Source organism: Aulostomus chinensis, chromosome 18, assembly GCF_037954235.1.
Source record: "Aulostomus chinensis isolate RoL2024-O1b breed Wild chromosome 18, RoL_Achi_v1.0, whole genome shotgun sequence".
NCBI classification, from domain to species: domain Eukaryota; kingdom Metazoa; phylum Chordata; class Actinopteri; order Syngnathiformes; family Aulostomidae; genus Aulostomus; species Aulostomus chinensis.
Window position 1 is genome coordinate 11,427,146 of NC_141337.1, and position 15,316 is coordinate 11,442,461.

The window sequence follows — 15,316 nt, forward strand, 5'->3', positions numbered from 1 at the left end:
AATCAATGTATTGAGCAATTGTCTTTTTGCCATTGATCAAATGTCTATTGCTCTTGCTGTAATAGCCAACACAAGACTCTGCTGCTACAAATGGCATCTTGTTTTTGTTTTCCAACATCCGTGGCCACCCTGCTCCAGTGGGATTGACTGTCCTTGCAGCAGGAATCAAAAAGCTCTCGACAGTCAGAATTTACTTGTCAAGATGTCCATATCTGTGCGTCATTTATTTTGAATAACAGAGTCTGAAAGGGCGTCGCTTGAAATATCCGTTCGACGGAAACATACTGCAGCGTGTGTTAGAGGAGACACAGCAGCCTTTCAGTATAAAGGTGTGTGCGTGTGTGTGTCTAGAATGAGGGAAGGTGTGTGTTTTGCTGCAGTCAGTTGCCAGGTGGGGTGCATAGCTGATGAATGGCTTACTATGTCTGATCTGCAGAGAGCTACGTGGGTCTTCCTGCGGCAACTACTGCAGAGTCCGTTGCTCCAATAAAAGACAAATCATGCAGATGCATCGAGCAGATCCACTCGAGAGAGCCATCCCATGTTCATGGAACATAAATACACATTTCATATTCATGCGGAATTCAGTGCAATTAGAATGCAGACATAGCAACAGAAAAGAAACTGAATCTACTGATGATGAATCATATTTGAGGTTTGGTGGGGCAAATCCTAAACTTTGGCTACAGATAAGTTCAAAATAATTATACATTACATACATTTTTGCTGTATAAATAGGTTCATTATTCATTTTTAAGAATTTTCAGGCTAGATTGTCGAGTTCAGATTGTCCTGTCACGCTCACTAGAAATGGCAGATAGATGATCCGATTGGCCGAGGGGACTGCGGACTCGCCAGCCAATCCAATGCTGGACAACTGCATCATGCTGGCACTGCAGGTGGAGTCAAAACTGGTTGATAAATAAGCACTTTATTCACTTGTCAAAATTCTCATTAACTGCTTGAGGTGATCTGATCGTCTTGAGGGAAACCAACCGTTACTATCTCTTCATTCATTGATTAACGGTCTGATCGCTAATCAGCACAACCCCACTGTGGATCTACTTTTTTACCGATTCACTCTCAGATCAACATCAACAAACACTGCAACCGTATGAGAACAAGGTGTAGAGCAGTAAACTGAGCTTCGCCTTCTCTTTTCAACATCAGAGGATGCTAATCTGTCCTCATGATCTGAGACACATGGCAAGTGCTCAGCTGCATTAGCATCTCCTCCCTCCATCTGGAATATTCAACTAGCAGCCAGAATTGTTGCGCACTCCCTTAACCGCTTTGAAAATTCATCTCATTTATATCTTCCATGACTTGAATCATTTGTGGAGATATTTCTCAAGTGCTGTGCTGTAGTCAACTGGAATGTTTTTCATTTACAGCAGTTTCAGTTTTTCCAGTCGACTGTGACCCAGCACTTAGGAGATACCACGACCTGGATGACTGAGTAGCTCCACCTATCAAAAAATATAAATCATATATAGTAGAGACACTAATGAGGAGAAACGTGTCATCTTACTGTCATAAAAATGAGCATTGGAATAGCAATTGGGATTATTTCTTTGCTGCGATTCTAATTCTAAGTCTTTTGTCCGCCAGTCCTAATTTCATAAGGTCTTTAAAATCTACAGGATTCATTGCTAAAGTGTCAGCTGATAAACATTACAACAAAAAAATTGTTGCCATCAAACCCACACACATCCTTCTGCAATTACAAGACTAACAGCTTTATAATGGTTTTAATGCATCTACTTAAGAAGCCACAAGCAGAATTACTATATTTTGGGGGTATTTTCATCTACTGTTATGTGATGTAGCAATGCTGTTTGTTTTCTTGAAGAGTAAAAAAGCGAAGAGAGATCCGTATATTACCAACAGATTCACGCACAAACAACAAACAGCAGAGATTCTTAAGAAATACTCGCATGAGATTTCATCAGTGGGACTCTCTCCGGACCATGAACGCAGATCAAATGATAAAATTCCTTCCGTTCTATTATATAAATGCCAAAATAAACATGGTGGCAAATCCACGATTCTCCCCTGTGGTGCCTTGTTGCTATATTTGTCCTGAACTGAGCAGGAAGGCTGCATGGGAAAGACATGGAGGACACAGTGGCACCTTCAAGCAGAGACTCTCCAGCTCATGGTGAGAGGGCTGCAGATGGGGGAGACAGTAAACGTGCATGTTTCTGCAGGTATGCAAGAAAAACAGGCAATAAATTAGGGAGGTTAAAGTGTGTCACGCAAATACTTTGTGTGTAACATGTTTGCAAATCGATGGCTGCGATAGGGCGGGAGGGTTTTAACAGTAACTGTGTGAAAAAGAGTTCACCTTGAGGAGACATTCAGCATCAGGGCTGGGTGATCAAAACTGTTAGCATCATAAAACATTTTGTACAAGTCAATATCCATGAACCTGTGGCATGTGTTTCACAGATCCATAAGAAGTGTTGTCAGAAAAGGGCAGATGCTTTCACTCACACCGCCTGCCTGTCAAGAGCTAACTTCTACCAATAGGGTCGGCAAAATGACGAGGGAATTAAAAAAAACAATTTCATGGAGAAAAGCCTTCAGCGATATTCTGTTCTCTGATTTCAAAGAAGGAATTCTCTCTGGATCTGATACAACTGACGCTATAGCCGCAATGACCGCGAACCTTTTCAGGAGTCCCTATTCTTGTTTTGAACGATCTGCCACTCCTCGATGGCTTTACACCTACGCCAAGACTGTAGCTCTCCGGTCGGTCAAAAACCCTGGTGGTCTGGACGTATTACACGTAACCCGAAGCTTGACAACATGAATTCCTGCATGATCTTGGAACGTCATGATGATCTCACCCCCGCCCCCCCCCCCCGAAAAAAAGGAAAAAAGATGAATATTCTATGTGAAAATGGTTCCCTCACTGCCCTCACAAATGAAGACACGTGTCCTCACAGTGATCAATGTGCACGCCACTAAGTTATTTGTCGGACTGTAAATAGTCCTAAATATCTGATTGTTCGTGCTCTTTCTCTGTTAGCATAGCCACTGAACCTGTAAACACTCGGACAATACTTCCTCTGTCACATTTTAAAATAAGAACACGCTTCATTGTCACATGCAGCTGAATATCAAACATTTTTCCGACTATTTTTTTTTTATATCATGATTTTTGCCCTATCTGATAATCATCCGTGACCATGTAATGTAGGTGTGTGTGTTTATGAGGATGGATGAGTACGAGTACTTATTTCTCGGTGTGTTGCCTGGTAATATTAGCAAGTAAATCAAAATGCACTTAAAATATAAGTGAACAGATGTCATTAAAACCTTCAATTCATAAGACATATTGAAAAATGACCTTTGAACAATAATCAACTCTCATTAAAAAGGCAACATCAAGACGTGTGCTCAGTCTTTTTCCTGCAGGTGGACACACGTGCTAATTTCGATTTGTTTACAGCCAGAAATCTGTTTGTGGCGGTAAATATGCAGACAGATGGACAGTCAGGTAAAAAGAGAGCGAGGTGTGAGGATGACTAAGAGCTGCGCTGCAGTCTCTGACTGAGTGACCCTCAAACACACACACACACACACACACGCATCACATGCTCGCAGCACCACAGGAGCAGGAAGAAGGAACACACGCTTCAGAAAACTGGCACACACACACACATTTACTAACCCACTGCCTCTCTCTCTCTCTCTCTCTCTCTCTGCATCTTTGTCCTTGTACAGAAATAGCAAATATATTACTGTGAGCCTGGGAAAGTCCCATGTGTCCATCTTAGCCACACGCTCCCTGCTTCTCCTCTTAAATGTCTTTTAGTTACTTTTTATGTGCACCTTTCTCATCTCTCTGCTCAGCGTGATCTTACCTCTTTATCTTTCACTCTGCACACATCCAGCAATGGAAATATTAGGTACTAACAGCACAGATTGATGCAATGAGTTCTACATCAGCTGATGAATTCTGATTATTTGAAATTAAATGATTGTTTATCAAAATCTGCGCTCACTTTCGTGCTCAACATGCAACCAGCTAGCTAACCAACCCAGCACGCGTCAGGAGTGTGTGTGGCTGTTCTGCAGAGCAAGAGAGACTGAGAGACTTACTGAAGGTAAAGATGTGGTTGCTTCACTGCAAGTCAGGTTTACTAGGCAGCACCGTTGGTGGTTGGCGGTGTCAGTGACCACTGGTTTTGAGTTGCTGCAATAGTTTTAACCCTAAACATGCATCTTCACAGTAAAATATCACCCTGTTCTTAAGGTGCTTCTGATCACGTACGAGGTGGATCTGGTTGCCCCACCCCCCTCCCCCAAGAGGAGGACATCAAAGTGTAAATCTGCCCCCCAAATGTAATGGGTTCATCCATTTCAGCTCCGTACTGAAGAATACACATGACATCATCGTATCACAGTTACTGATTTTCCTTCCACGATGACCTTTCCCTAAGATGGATAGCATGAGACTATCATAACATTTTGGGGAAAATATCTAAATGGCAAAAGCAGACACCTCATTATTAATTTTTGTCATAGGACCTTCAAGCATCACACCTGAGGACAATCCTAGTCTCTCTCTCTTTCTCTCTCTCTCTCACACACACACACACACACACACACACACGCTAAAAGGTACAGAGTTGGCGAGCTCAAAATCCCCTGAGCTCGCATTGTGCTCACCTTATGTGGGTCAAGACTGATAACTCTTAAACCCTTCCTGAAATAGCTGTGGGTGTAATCACCCCAGAATTCATTAAGCACAGCTGGAGTAGTGAGACACACAGAGGTGAGCACTCTTCATCTAAATTCCCCTGAGGAGAATGTGTCCATGTAGCATCCACACACACACACACACACACACACACACACACACACGCACGCACGCACGCACACACACACACACACACACACACACACACACACACACACACACACACACACACACAGACTATTGATTCCAGCCAGCCTAAGTGTGAGGAGTCACATGAAAGCCTATTATATATGTTGTTATAGCAACAGATGCTCCGGGTAGATAAGAGTTATGGACTACTATTGAGGTTAAATGTCTGACAGTGAAATGTAGGTCTACTGCTGATACAGTCTTTTATAGAAGTCATCACCATTTATTATAGATGAAGGTTCAGCTTGAAACTTTCACCTCATAAATCCCAGCTGAGACAAACCCAACCCCCAACTCTAGCTCCGAAATGAAACAGAACACGGAACAACAACGGAACCAGAATTCTAAAGAAACACACCACGCCGAACAAGCAGGGGATCAAAGCAGTGACCGTTCTGTTACGAGAGCTAACTCAGGCTACCTCCTCAGTCATTAACTTCTTATCAACGGGGCCACCTTATTGAATGTTAACCAGCAAAATTTGCATTATAAGTGAAGAAACATCCATCGGCATCACTCCTCTTGTCAGCTGGCAGTAGTAGACGAACAAATGCCTCCAGCACTCAGCTGCTGCACCAATAACACCATAACTCGATGACAAACCCGTTCCTTACATCATAACCAGGAGGAAAAGTGATTGAGCAACAATGTAGTCGCAAAGTTTGTGACACCGTATGCACGCAGCCGGTTATTTATTGCATCCTGTTATGACGGTTTTCCCTTTCCACTAATCTGAGGCACTATTTGGTTTATTCCACAGAACCATCTCAAAAGTTGCCTACATAAAGTCTTTGGACAAACTAAAAAAAAAGATAAGAAAAGAATTAATGAATCATCTGCCAATTAGTGACTAAAATCACCCGGATCTGAACACATGACTCCAGGCCTGGCCTGGATGTGATCTCCCAAAGAATCAGCTGCCGCACAACGGTAATTTAGCACCATTTTTAGGAGACCATAAAATCTGATCGCCTTCACTACTCTTGGAATTCAGTTAACAGCACCGAAAAAAAACTGCAGCCACAAATTGTTTCTTTTTTTTCCCCCTGAGAATATCGTTTCACATCTTTCCCAAAGAATCCGCCGTTCTCTCCTTCTCAGATTTCTCCAGGCGTTCGATAAATGCACTTTTGCCTTTGTTTGTTAAAACAGAGGTTATGAAGGAAAAGCATGTGTCCTGTTATTACGCTGCAATGTGTCTCAGCAAAAAAACAACAACACACACACACACACACACACACACACACACACACACAGCTCCCTGACAATTAACTACCCACTCTCAGCTGAGTAATGCTCCACCACGCCTCCAAAAAAGACCCCTTTTTAATGTCACCAGATGACATTGTGTTATGCAAGCAAAACATTGTGACATGATCTGCTGAGACAGTCTGTTAAAAATGAAAATATTACGCTTGTGGCGGTCACTGCCGAATTGAACAACATGGTGGTGGTGGGGGGCAAAGATCTGTCATGAGTTAGATAGGAAATATTTTTTCTTCTGTAGATTTGCTTGAAGCTGAGCTCATCAAGTCTTTCTTTTTTCTCTTTTAAGAATTGCATATCTCAGTTTTATTCAGAATCAAAACCACCCAGACAGGCTGACGAATGCATACACAGCTATAGAGACCTGTTTGATTTGTATAAATGGAGGCTGAGGACCAAGAACCTCTGATGAATCATCATTTAAGGATTATTTAGAGACAAAGGATGTTTCCCTCATAAAGGTTTTTGTTTATTTTGTTTTGTCTTTTTTTTGCAAAGGGGGAGGGGCTCACTGGGGGTATACAAGCCATGTTACCATGGTAACCTTGGCACACCGTGTTGGCAAATCTGACAGTTTACACAGGATCAGGAGGAATAGACAAATATGAGATCTTTTGAGCGATAAATATGACTAAACCAACAGAAAAAGAAAGACAGGTGGTGCAGTTTAGAGGAGTGAGGGAATGAAATTCTGGGAACTGGCCATTATTCTGAGGGTAAACTGATTTATATCCATAAAGCAGGCAGAACAGTGGTGCAGTGGTCAGCACTGTCACCTCACAGCAAGATGGTTCCAGGTTCGGGCCCCGGCTCAAGTACGGGATCTTTCTGTGTGAGTCTCCATGTTCTCCCTGTTCCTGTGTGGGTTCTCTCTGGTACTCCAGCTTCCTCCCACAGTCCAAAGACATCAAGAGGGGACGAGGCTGATTGATACTCTAAATTGACTGTAGGTGTGACTGTGAGTGTGAATGGTTGTCTGTCTCTATGTGTTGGCCCTGTGATGGGCTGGTGCCCCGTCCAAGGTGAACCCTGCCTCCTGCGCGAAGGCAGCTGGGATAGGCTCCAGCCCCCCCCAACAGGAGAAAATAAAATAAAATGGATGGACATGATGTAAAGGGAACAGTAAAATAGGACAGGCATTATGAATTTACATGTCTTCAAAAGGCAGTTTTCACATGAAAATAAATGATTGTGCCTGTACATCACTTAAAATACATTTTCCTTCATTACATGTCAATCAACTTTTGCTGCAATTTCAGGCAAGGCTAAAATATAGATCATATAGATGATGTGTTTTGTTCAAATTTTGAAAGCCTCCGAATGAATAAAGCACCGCCACAGAAACATATGGCAACTCTAGACTGTGTTATGATATCGTGATTTCGCATCTACATAGCGCATTAGCATGGAGGCGTTTTTAGAACATTTACAATGCAAAAACTGCACGAATGAATTGAAAATTTAAAAATGTTTCTCAAGTTAACTTCTTTGTGAAAAAACACAATGCGATTATTTAAGATGAAATCAAATGTTTTGGTTTGTTCTAGAAAAGCTGGCAAACTGAAAATTTTTTTCGACAGTTTTGCTGTTGTTAGCCACCAGTTACCTTTAGCTTCAAGCTAAACATACGTGGCTGGCTCTTTCTGCAATCTGGAGTCACAAAGAAGTATTTGAAATACACTGTTTTTCTTTCTGGTGGATTGATTTAATAAATTGCAATAGCCATTATAGCAAGTATATCAAGTTCTAGGAAACAATCTCTAGTGAAACCACCAAGCTGAATTAATCTGTATCTAAATTCAACAACTGCAGCAAACACAACAGGGGCAAGGTTAAGATCCGGAGGGTCTGAATGCAAGTGTATGAGTCAGAATGAGACTTCTTTATATATATATATATATATATATATATATATATATATATAAAATTTCTCTTTTTAAGTCACAGTCTGGCCTGCCCGCCTCCTTGCTTCCCACCACCCTCATCCCTGCTATTCTCTGCTGTCTCCTCTCCTCCTCATCCTCCGAGGAGTTAGTTTAAATCAGAGCTCTTTGTCTAGCACCTAGACTGTGACAAACCCATTTAGGTTGACGTATAAGAAGGTCTCGTGTCACCCCGACTTTAGGGGCCCTACCTTTTATAAACGTCGCAAAAAAAAACCAAAACCCTTTTTTCGGATTGTAAAATTCTACAATTCATTTTGACGACCCAACAGCGCAGAATAGCTGGAACTAAAAATACCGAGACAGAGAGAGACTTTGGTGGCCTATGAGGTCATCATGTGTGGTTTGTGAATTCATTTTGTGAAAGGTAAATCTATGATTTTGTGTGATACATCAATCTGTTGACTATAGTAGCTGCTGCAGGGTGGGGTGGGGGTGGGGGTGTTGGGGTCACCATGTAGAGCACTAGAACCAAGGGTCCACGATCACTAGGAGTGGATGCTATCTGATAACAAAATGCACATCAGAATTGCCCAAAAGAGCTGTTACCATGATAACAAAATGGAAATGGCCCATTGTGTTGCTACGGTAGTGTTGAGTGAGGAGCAGAGAGAGTCAGACACATGAAGAAGAGAGAAAAAAAAGGAGAAAAAAAAGAGACATTTTGAAAAAGAGACAGTCCATGGTAGAATTACACGTAATTATCCCGGCTAGCTTAGTTTACACTCTTGGTAAAATTAACGCCATTCAGACAGGAGAGAGTGTGACATTGGCGATATATGAAGGAATGTGTTTTTTTTTTTAGTTTTCTTTATTTAACCACACACTCAACAAGCTTTTTTTTTTTTTTAATAAGTCCCAAGCAGACACTTCATAGACGTCACGCTAAGCTCGCTCACTTTCATGAAATATCCTAAATAACCTGAGAGAGCTGCAGCAGGATTCTGAGGTCAGTCGAGTTAGTTGAAAATGTTTTACCATTAGTTTCAAAAGGAATTCACAGATGTTCTTCCCTGCATGCACAACATCTAATAAGAGCTTTGCTGTTTCATCTGGCTGCAAATTCTAAACAGCTGATGAAACAAACACTGTACATCACATTAATTCCATTTTGTACCGTTAAGGTGGGCCACTGGACCGCTGCGGTGAACTAAACAGAACCAGATCATAACTTCGCATCCGTGTTTGTTATGACATGCAAAAATGGCCCATTGAGAATATATTGTCTGCACAGTTGCACTGTTTTTTTTTTTTTTTTATTTCACTGATTAATTTTTAAAGGACTTTTGGGAGCCTGTTAGTGTTTTGCATTCCCTTTACAAAAAAATTACAGCAATAGAGGAAAAAAAAAAACATCAGAAAAACTATTTTAAAAAAAAAACAGGGAAAAAAAGAGAAATCTAAATCCCGCGAGAAGCTGTGAATGGCACTGATGCTGCCGCTCATTGATGGAGCCCTGATGAATAAATCTCATACAGTGCTGTATGGTTACAAGCATATACACAGGAATTTTTCTGAATCATTTTTTTCCAAAAAATAAAAATCTAGGTTTTTGTTTATTCGTGAGATAATTAAGTTGTGAATTCAGAAAAACAGAGTAGATGCCATGTTTCAGTCGAAAGAATCTAATACCCTTCCATCGTATCGTTTATCTCAACACCCCCCCCCCCCCATGTATGACAGATTAACCAAAGAATAACATGCTTTTACAAATGAATTTACTCGTGTTATTTCCTGCAGAACTACAAGTATTTTTTTCCTGAGAACACTCGGGAGATGAATTATTAAAAAAAAAAAAAAAAGACAGAATTTTCCATTATAACACAACCAAAGCGAGATCTTCATACGGAACATATCTAGGCCATCTTTACACACCGAGCAGAGTGGAGCAGGAGGACCCTCCAGATCTCCACGGCATCGGCTCAGGCCTTAATTGTGTAAGGTGTTTACTGTAACGGGACTCCCCGTCAGGAGTTGCACAGCTCTGGCTCTCATGTTCCAACGCCCCCACACTTCTGCTTGTTGATTGGGCAATGAGGTCCATTGCTCCATTCGGAGCGGAGGCCGGGATTGGCTCTACACCTACACAGCCATTAGAGCTCAATGTTGGATGCATGTGCCAGCCCTCGTCATGCTAAATGACACATACATGATGTCACCCACACGAGCAACAAATGTCCCAGAGTGCTGGTGGTGCAGCCTACATCCAACAGCCTCATCACCAGCCGACATAGTAAAGATCTCATTATTGCTCCCTGATGAGCGGTAAATAGTACTGGTTTAATTGGTATGCAAATATATTTTAAAGGGAGAATACTGGCCTTGATGATATGGAGATGATTCTAGACACGCTATGGAGAAGATTCTGGTATTAGCACAGGGCTGCTGTGTGATGAAACCACATGCATTATATAGGTTAATGAGAAAAAAAGATCAGAACCCTTTCATATCATATCATCTTAATTTAATTACGATGCCAATCATATTCTTTCTGGCAATATGTTTTTGGTCAATTATGACCTATTTTTCAAAATGAAATTTTTCAAGAAATGTATCTTCTTCTTTTTTTTAAAAATTCAATCTTCACTCATGTTTTGAAGTAGCCGAATAGGACGTGGTGGTACGGCGGTTAGCGCTGTTGCCTCACAGCAAGAACATCCCGGATTCCAGCCCCAGCCATCCCAGGTCTTTTGTGTGTGGAGTTGTTACCCTGCTTCTCCACGACAGAGTCCAACATCAAACCTCGTTCAGCAACAGTGAATTTAAAAAAAAAATCTGCAAAACTTTGATTGGTATTTTTCATCCATTCATTGTAGCAGCATCAATATTTCACACTTCAAATCAGCATGCGACGAAAAATAAAAGTTGGGGCAAAGAAATGCTACTGTCTTTAGCATGAGCTGCAGGTGAAACGCATGGTACCAGTCAATATAGCACACACCCAACACTTGGAGACGTTCCCACTTAGACAGAACTCGGCCAGAGTTTACGATTGGTCATCACCTAGACATAATATCCACCGCTCGAGTCACTCTGCTCTCTCTCATCTGCTCTGAGTAGTCACACTGTTTGCTTTATCTCAGCCAGAACTCAGCCGAACGTGTAAGAGGCCTCCTTGACTTCAGCATCGCTCTCACCCTCACACTGCCTCCCGTGTTAATTTAGATTCATCGTAGTTCAGCGTCCACCTTTGCCTCCGTCTCAGCTTCTTTCCATCCTCTCTACATTGTTTTATATTCCTCCAGGGACCGGCTTCTTTCTCCCGGCGAGGAGATCACGACTGTTCACACGGTGCTGTCGTTTCAACCTAATGTCATCTCGCATCGCTGATTTAGATTAGAAGTTCTGATGTTTGGAGAGGAAAGCATTACTAGTAAAGTCATGCCTCAAAATGAAAGCTGGAACACGTCACATGAACTGCAGTCAAAAAGCATATATCATGTGTAGCCCTGAAAGCGTTGAATGCTTATCATTCACCTCTGGAAGCTTTGGTGCTGGATTCCTGCTGCTCGCATAGATGGTCTGCTCAAATACTTCCAGATCCATTTAGCTTCAATCCAAAGCTGTGTTCAACCTCTTTGAAAACAGGAAAACAACTATACAATATATATTTATTAGCCCAGTACGAATGAGAAGTGTATCTCCCTGAAAGTAGTCTGCACTTTGGTACAAATTATGAAGTCATGATTTAACTGGTACTTCATGTTCTGTGTTTTTCTACACATCAAAAACAGTAAATGCTCTAGTCCAGGACAATATAGTCATTTTAGTTTTGGGCTTTTCCCTCCTTTTTTCTCCCCAATTATGTCACCAGGTATTGCTTCACCTTCTCTGCTGCTTAGGGGAGTTCCATTGCATCCATTGTATCTGCCACATCTCTTCTCCTGATCACGAGGACTTTCTTCCACCATCATGAGGACACAGTGCGTCCCCATGTCCCCCAGTGTCCCCCTCCCCAAACAGATCACCCCACTGACCAGAGGTGGTGATGATCCACTGATGTCATCTGGCATCCCACCCACAGACATGGCTGATTGCATCTGCAAAGAGGCAATACAGGGAATCCAACCCTGCAATCCTCATATTTGTAGCAGACAACATAATATAGAGTGGAATTACTTGAAGGAAAGCAGTGAGTTATCAAGCTTCTGGTTCAATCCAGGATTCTGAATATGAAGGAGGTTCACTTGCCCCCCCCAATTTTTCTTTGAGCACCACCAGTGTTTTCCTCAAACTGATCCTGGTGATCCACAGACCTCAACTGGTATCTGCTTCCAATCAGGACTGGGTGAAGAGGCCACGGTGGTTTTATTCTACGAGCGCCCTTAAACAGCAAGGTGACCACAGCTCCTTTGAAATCGTACACACATTTGTACTAATAAAAGGACTTAAAATGCATTAAATGCACAAAACTGTCTTATACTCAGTTTTTAATTGGTCTAACAACATTTCTGTCACATCACAGTGGTTAAACCTCAGTAACAAGTCAGAGTCTAAAGTTTGTAGTTAAACCAACACTTTTCTTTAATGACAAATGGACGGAGAACATCAACCACTGCTGGTGATTTGCTGGTTTCGGAAAATGCTTACAAAGCAAACTGGACCGTCTGTCAAAAAGTGTTTTGATCTTGAGACAATGGGGATCAAGGCAGTGAAATCACACATCCAGAGCAGGAATCGAGGAGAGTGTGTGCTTATTTACAGTGATAACATTCTTCTGGTGTGTGTTTCCACCTCAAATTCGGTCTTAGATTTCATTCAATGTTATTAAAAAATGTCCTACAAAATTCTGCATGTAACTGTAGACACTGTAAACAACATTTAAGGGGGGAAAAATAACAGCTGGCCCACCATTTTCACTCCAATACCTATAATAATAATAATCATAATAATCATAATATTTTATCATTCCCTCTCCTGGCAGCAGAGGCTGCTATTGCTATTGTAAAAAAACAACAACAACAACAAGCAAATGTTAAATTTGCTTTAAGCAAATGTTATGCTGATAAATAAAAGAACATTATCGTGTGTGATCTTGGTTATTTAGTGATTAATCCAACGGTCATTCTGCAACAAACGTCCTCCATTTCTAACCAGGGAGAGGCAAACATCGTCTTTTTTTAGTTTTCACAATAAAAAGGTAGAGCGCCCTGGGAACAGCAGGGGTTTGGTCCTCCACCTACGTAGATGCTTGAGCAATAAAGGCCTTTATAAAGCTGTGGCACTACTCTGGGCAGCAGAGGTGGGTGACCACAGGAGGAATGAGAAAGGGAAAAAAATAAAAAATACTATGTGTTTTTTCAATGTGCAGTGAGAAGCTGTAGGCAGGCCTTTATCTGCCCACACCTGGCTGATATCAGCCTCACAGGGAAATAGATAAAGATGAATGATCACAGGAGCCACGCTTTATCACCTCTCTAATAACTCTCACAAGCCAAACGTTCTCAGTTGTCCCTTAAACATGCAACACTGTCACCTTTAGTGACACAGAAATATTATAATGGTATTTCATGACCGCCTCAGAGAAGCGGTTGGCAGTTGAATGTCTGTCTTCATCGTGTTACCGAGAACGTACTGCATAAATCCTTCTCATGAAGAAGACAGAGACCTACACTGTGCACTCAGGCCTGTGGGAATTATTCCTCCATTTTCTTTATTTCATTCTTTTTTTCAGCAATGTATCCACACGTTCTATCCCGTCAGCCCACATTTGCAGCACTGTCAAGTACATGTATGTATAGAGATGATTATGTACTATTAGACCATTTTGAGGGGAAAAAGACACATAAATTGAAACTAAAAGTTTAGCTGGATACTCTAAATTAGCCACGCATGTGAATGGTTATGTGTTTTTCGGCTGGGATCGGCTCCACTTCCAAAACATCCTGTAGAGGATGAGCGGTACAGATAATGGAGGGATGGACAGACAATCACCTTTTCCGGCACACACACGAACACATGCAGACATGTGCTGTATACACCCTGGACATTTGTCCCACTAATGTATCTGTGAGGCCAATAATGTCAGCAGATATCAGCTTATCATACATATACGTATATCTATTTAATACAGTATCTGAAGTGATGTTACTGTTCAGTGGAAAATAAAGTTTAGAGCTGAAACAATAGTGCACCTAAAAAGGGATTTATGTCATTTAAGTAGTAAGTGCAGTATCTGAGGTCATAAAGTTTTTTGTTTCCCCTCCTGCATCACTTTTTTGTAATTTCAGAAACCAAAGCTAGACAGCTACGAATCCTTAGCTTGAAGCTAATCACGCTTTGTGGCTAACAACAGAATTAGCAACAGAACAGCAACAGCAAAAGTGTCCAAAAATATCACTTTGCAAACTCTCAAGGGCATCATCCGGTATAATCCCCTTCTACTTTATTCATTTGTAGGCTAAATAATCCATGAACGCTTTAATTTTTGCTCAAAACAAACTATAAAGCTTCCAGTTCGGCTTCACCATGAACATGCAGGAACGAGCAGAAACAAGTTGGTTTAACAGAAAAGGCCAGCTGGTTGCGCTTGACGCTACTATGAATGAGAGCCGGAGCGAAAGGGCTATAGTTTATTCTTAGTTCAAATCAAAATGCTAATGGATTATTGGGCATATGGCTGGATAAAGACGATGTGGATTATATCAGATGATTAGCTTTAGAGTTTGTAAGTGCAGGTTCTATGTTGTTGTTGTTGTTGTTGTTGTTAGCCAGTACATGAGTCTGGCTCTTTCTGCACTCTGGAGTCAAAACGAAGTGATGAAGGAAGTACAAAAATGTCTTTGTGAGCTCAAGACACCCATTTGTGAGTACTTGAAAAGTAAGAAAAAAAAAAATTGGGGTGCAGTATCGCTTCAAACTAAATAATCCTGCCTTTTCATGTCATGTCACAAGTGTTTGTGTAATCAAAATGAGCAGAAGAAAAAAAAATTGGGTTACATGGCAGTGCCAGAAATTATTTACATCCTAACATTAATATTGGCCCTAAAAAAATCCAGAATCAGTCAGGTGTTGCGAACGCTATGAGGGGAATGACATAAAGTGTCATTGTACATATGCTGTAATAGTTCTTTGCTTTGGTCCAATATGAGAGCGCTACCTTAAAAATGTCCTGCAGCTCTGCAGACAGCCCTGGCCATCCTGACACAATGATTAATCTTTTTTTTTTTTTTTTTTTTTGTAAGTGTGGGACTGAACAGCCTTTAAA

At 41.3% G+C, this 15,316-nt stretch overlaps 1 protein-coding gene across 2 annotated transcripts in view; it reads right to left on the reverse strand.

Moving 5' to 3' along the window:
• prkcab (protein kinase C, alpha, b) overlaps nucleotides 1-15,316 on the reverse strand; it is a 100,101-nt gene that overhangs the window by 82,351 nt on the left and 2,434 nt on the right. The window lies entirely within an intron of this gene.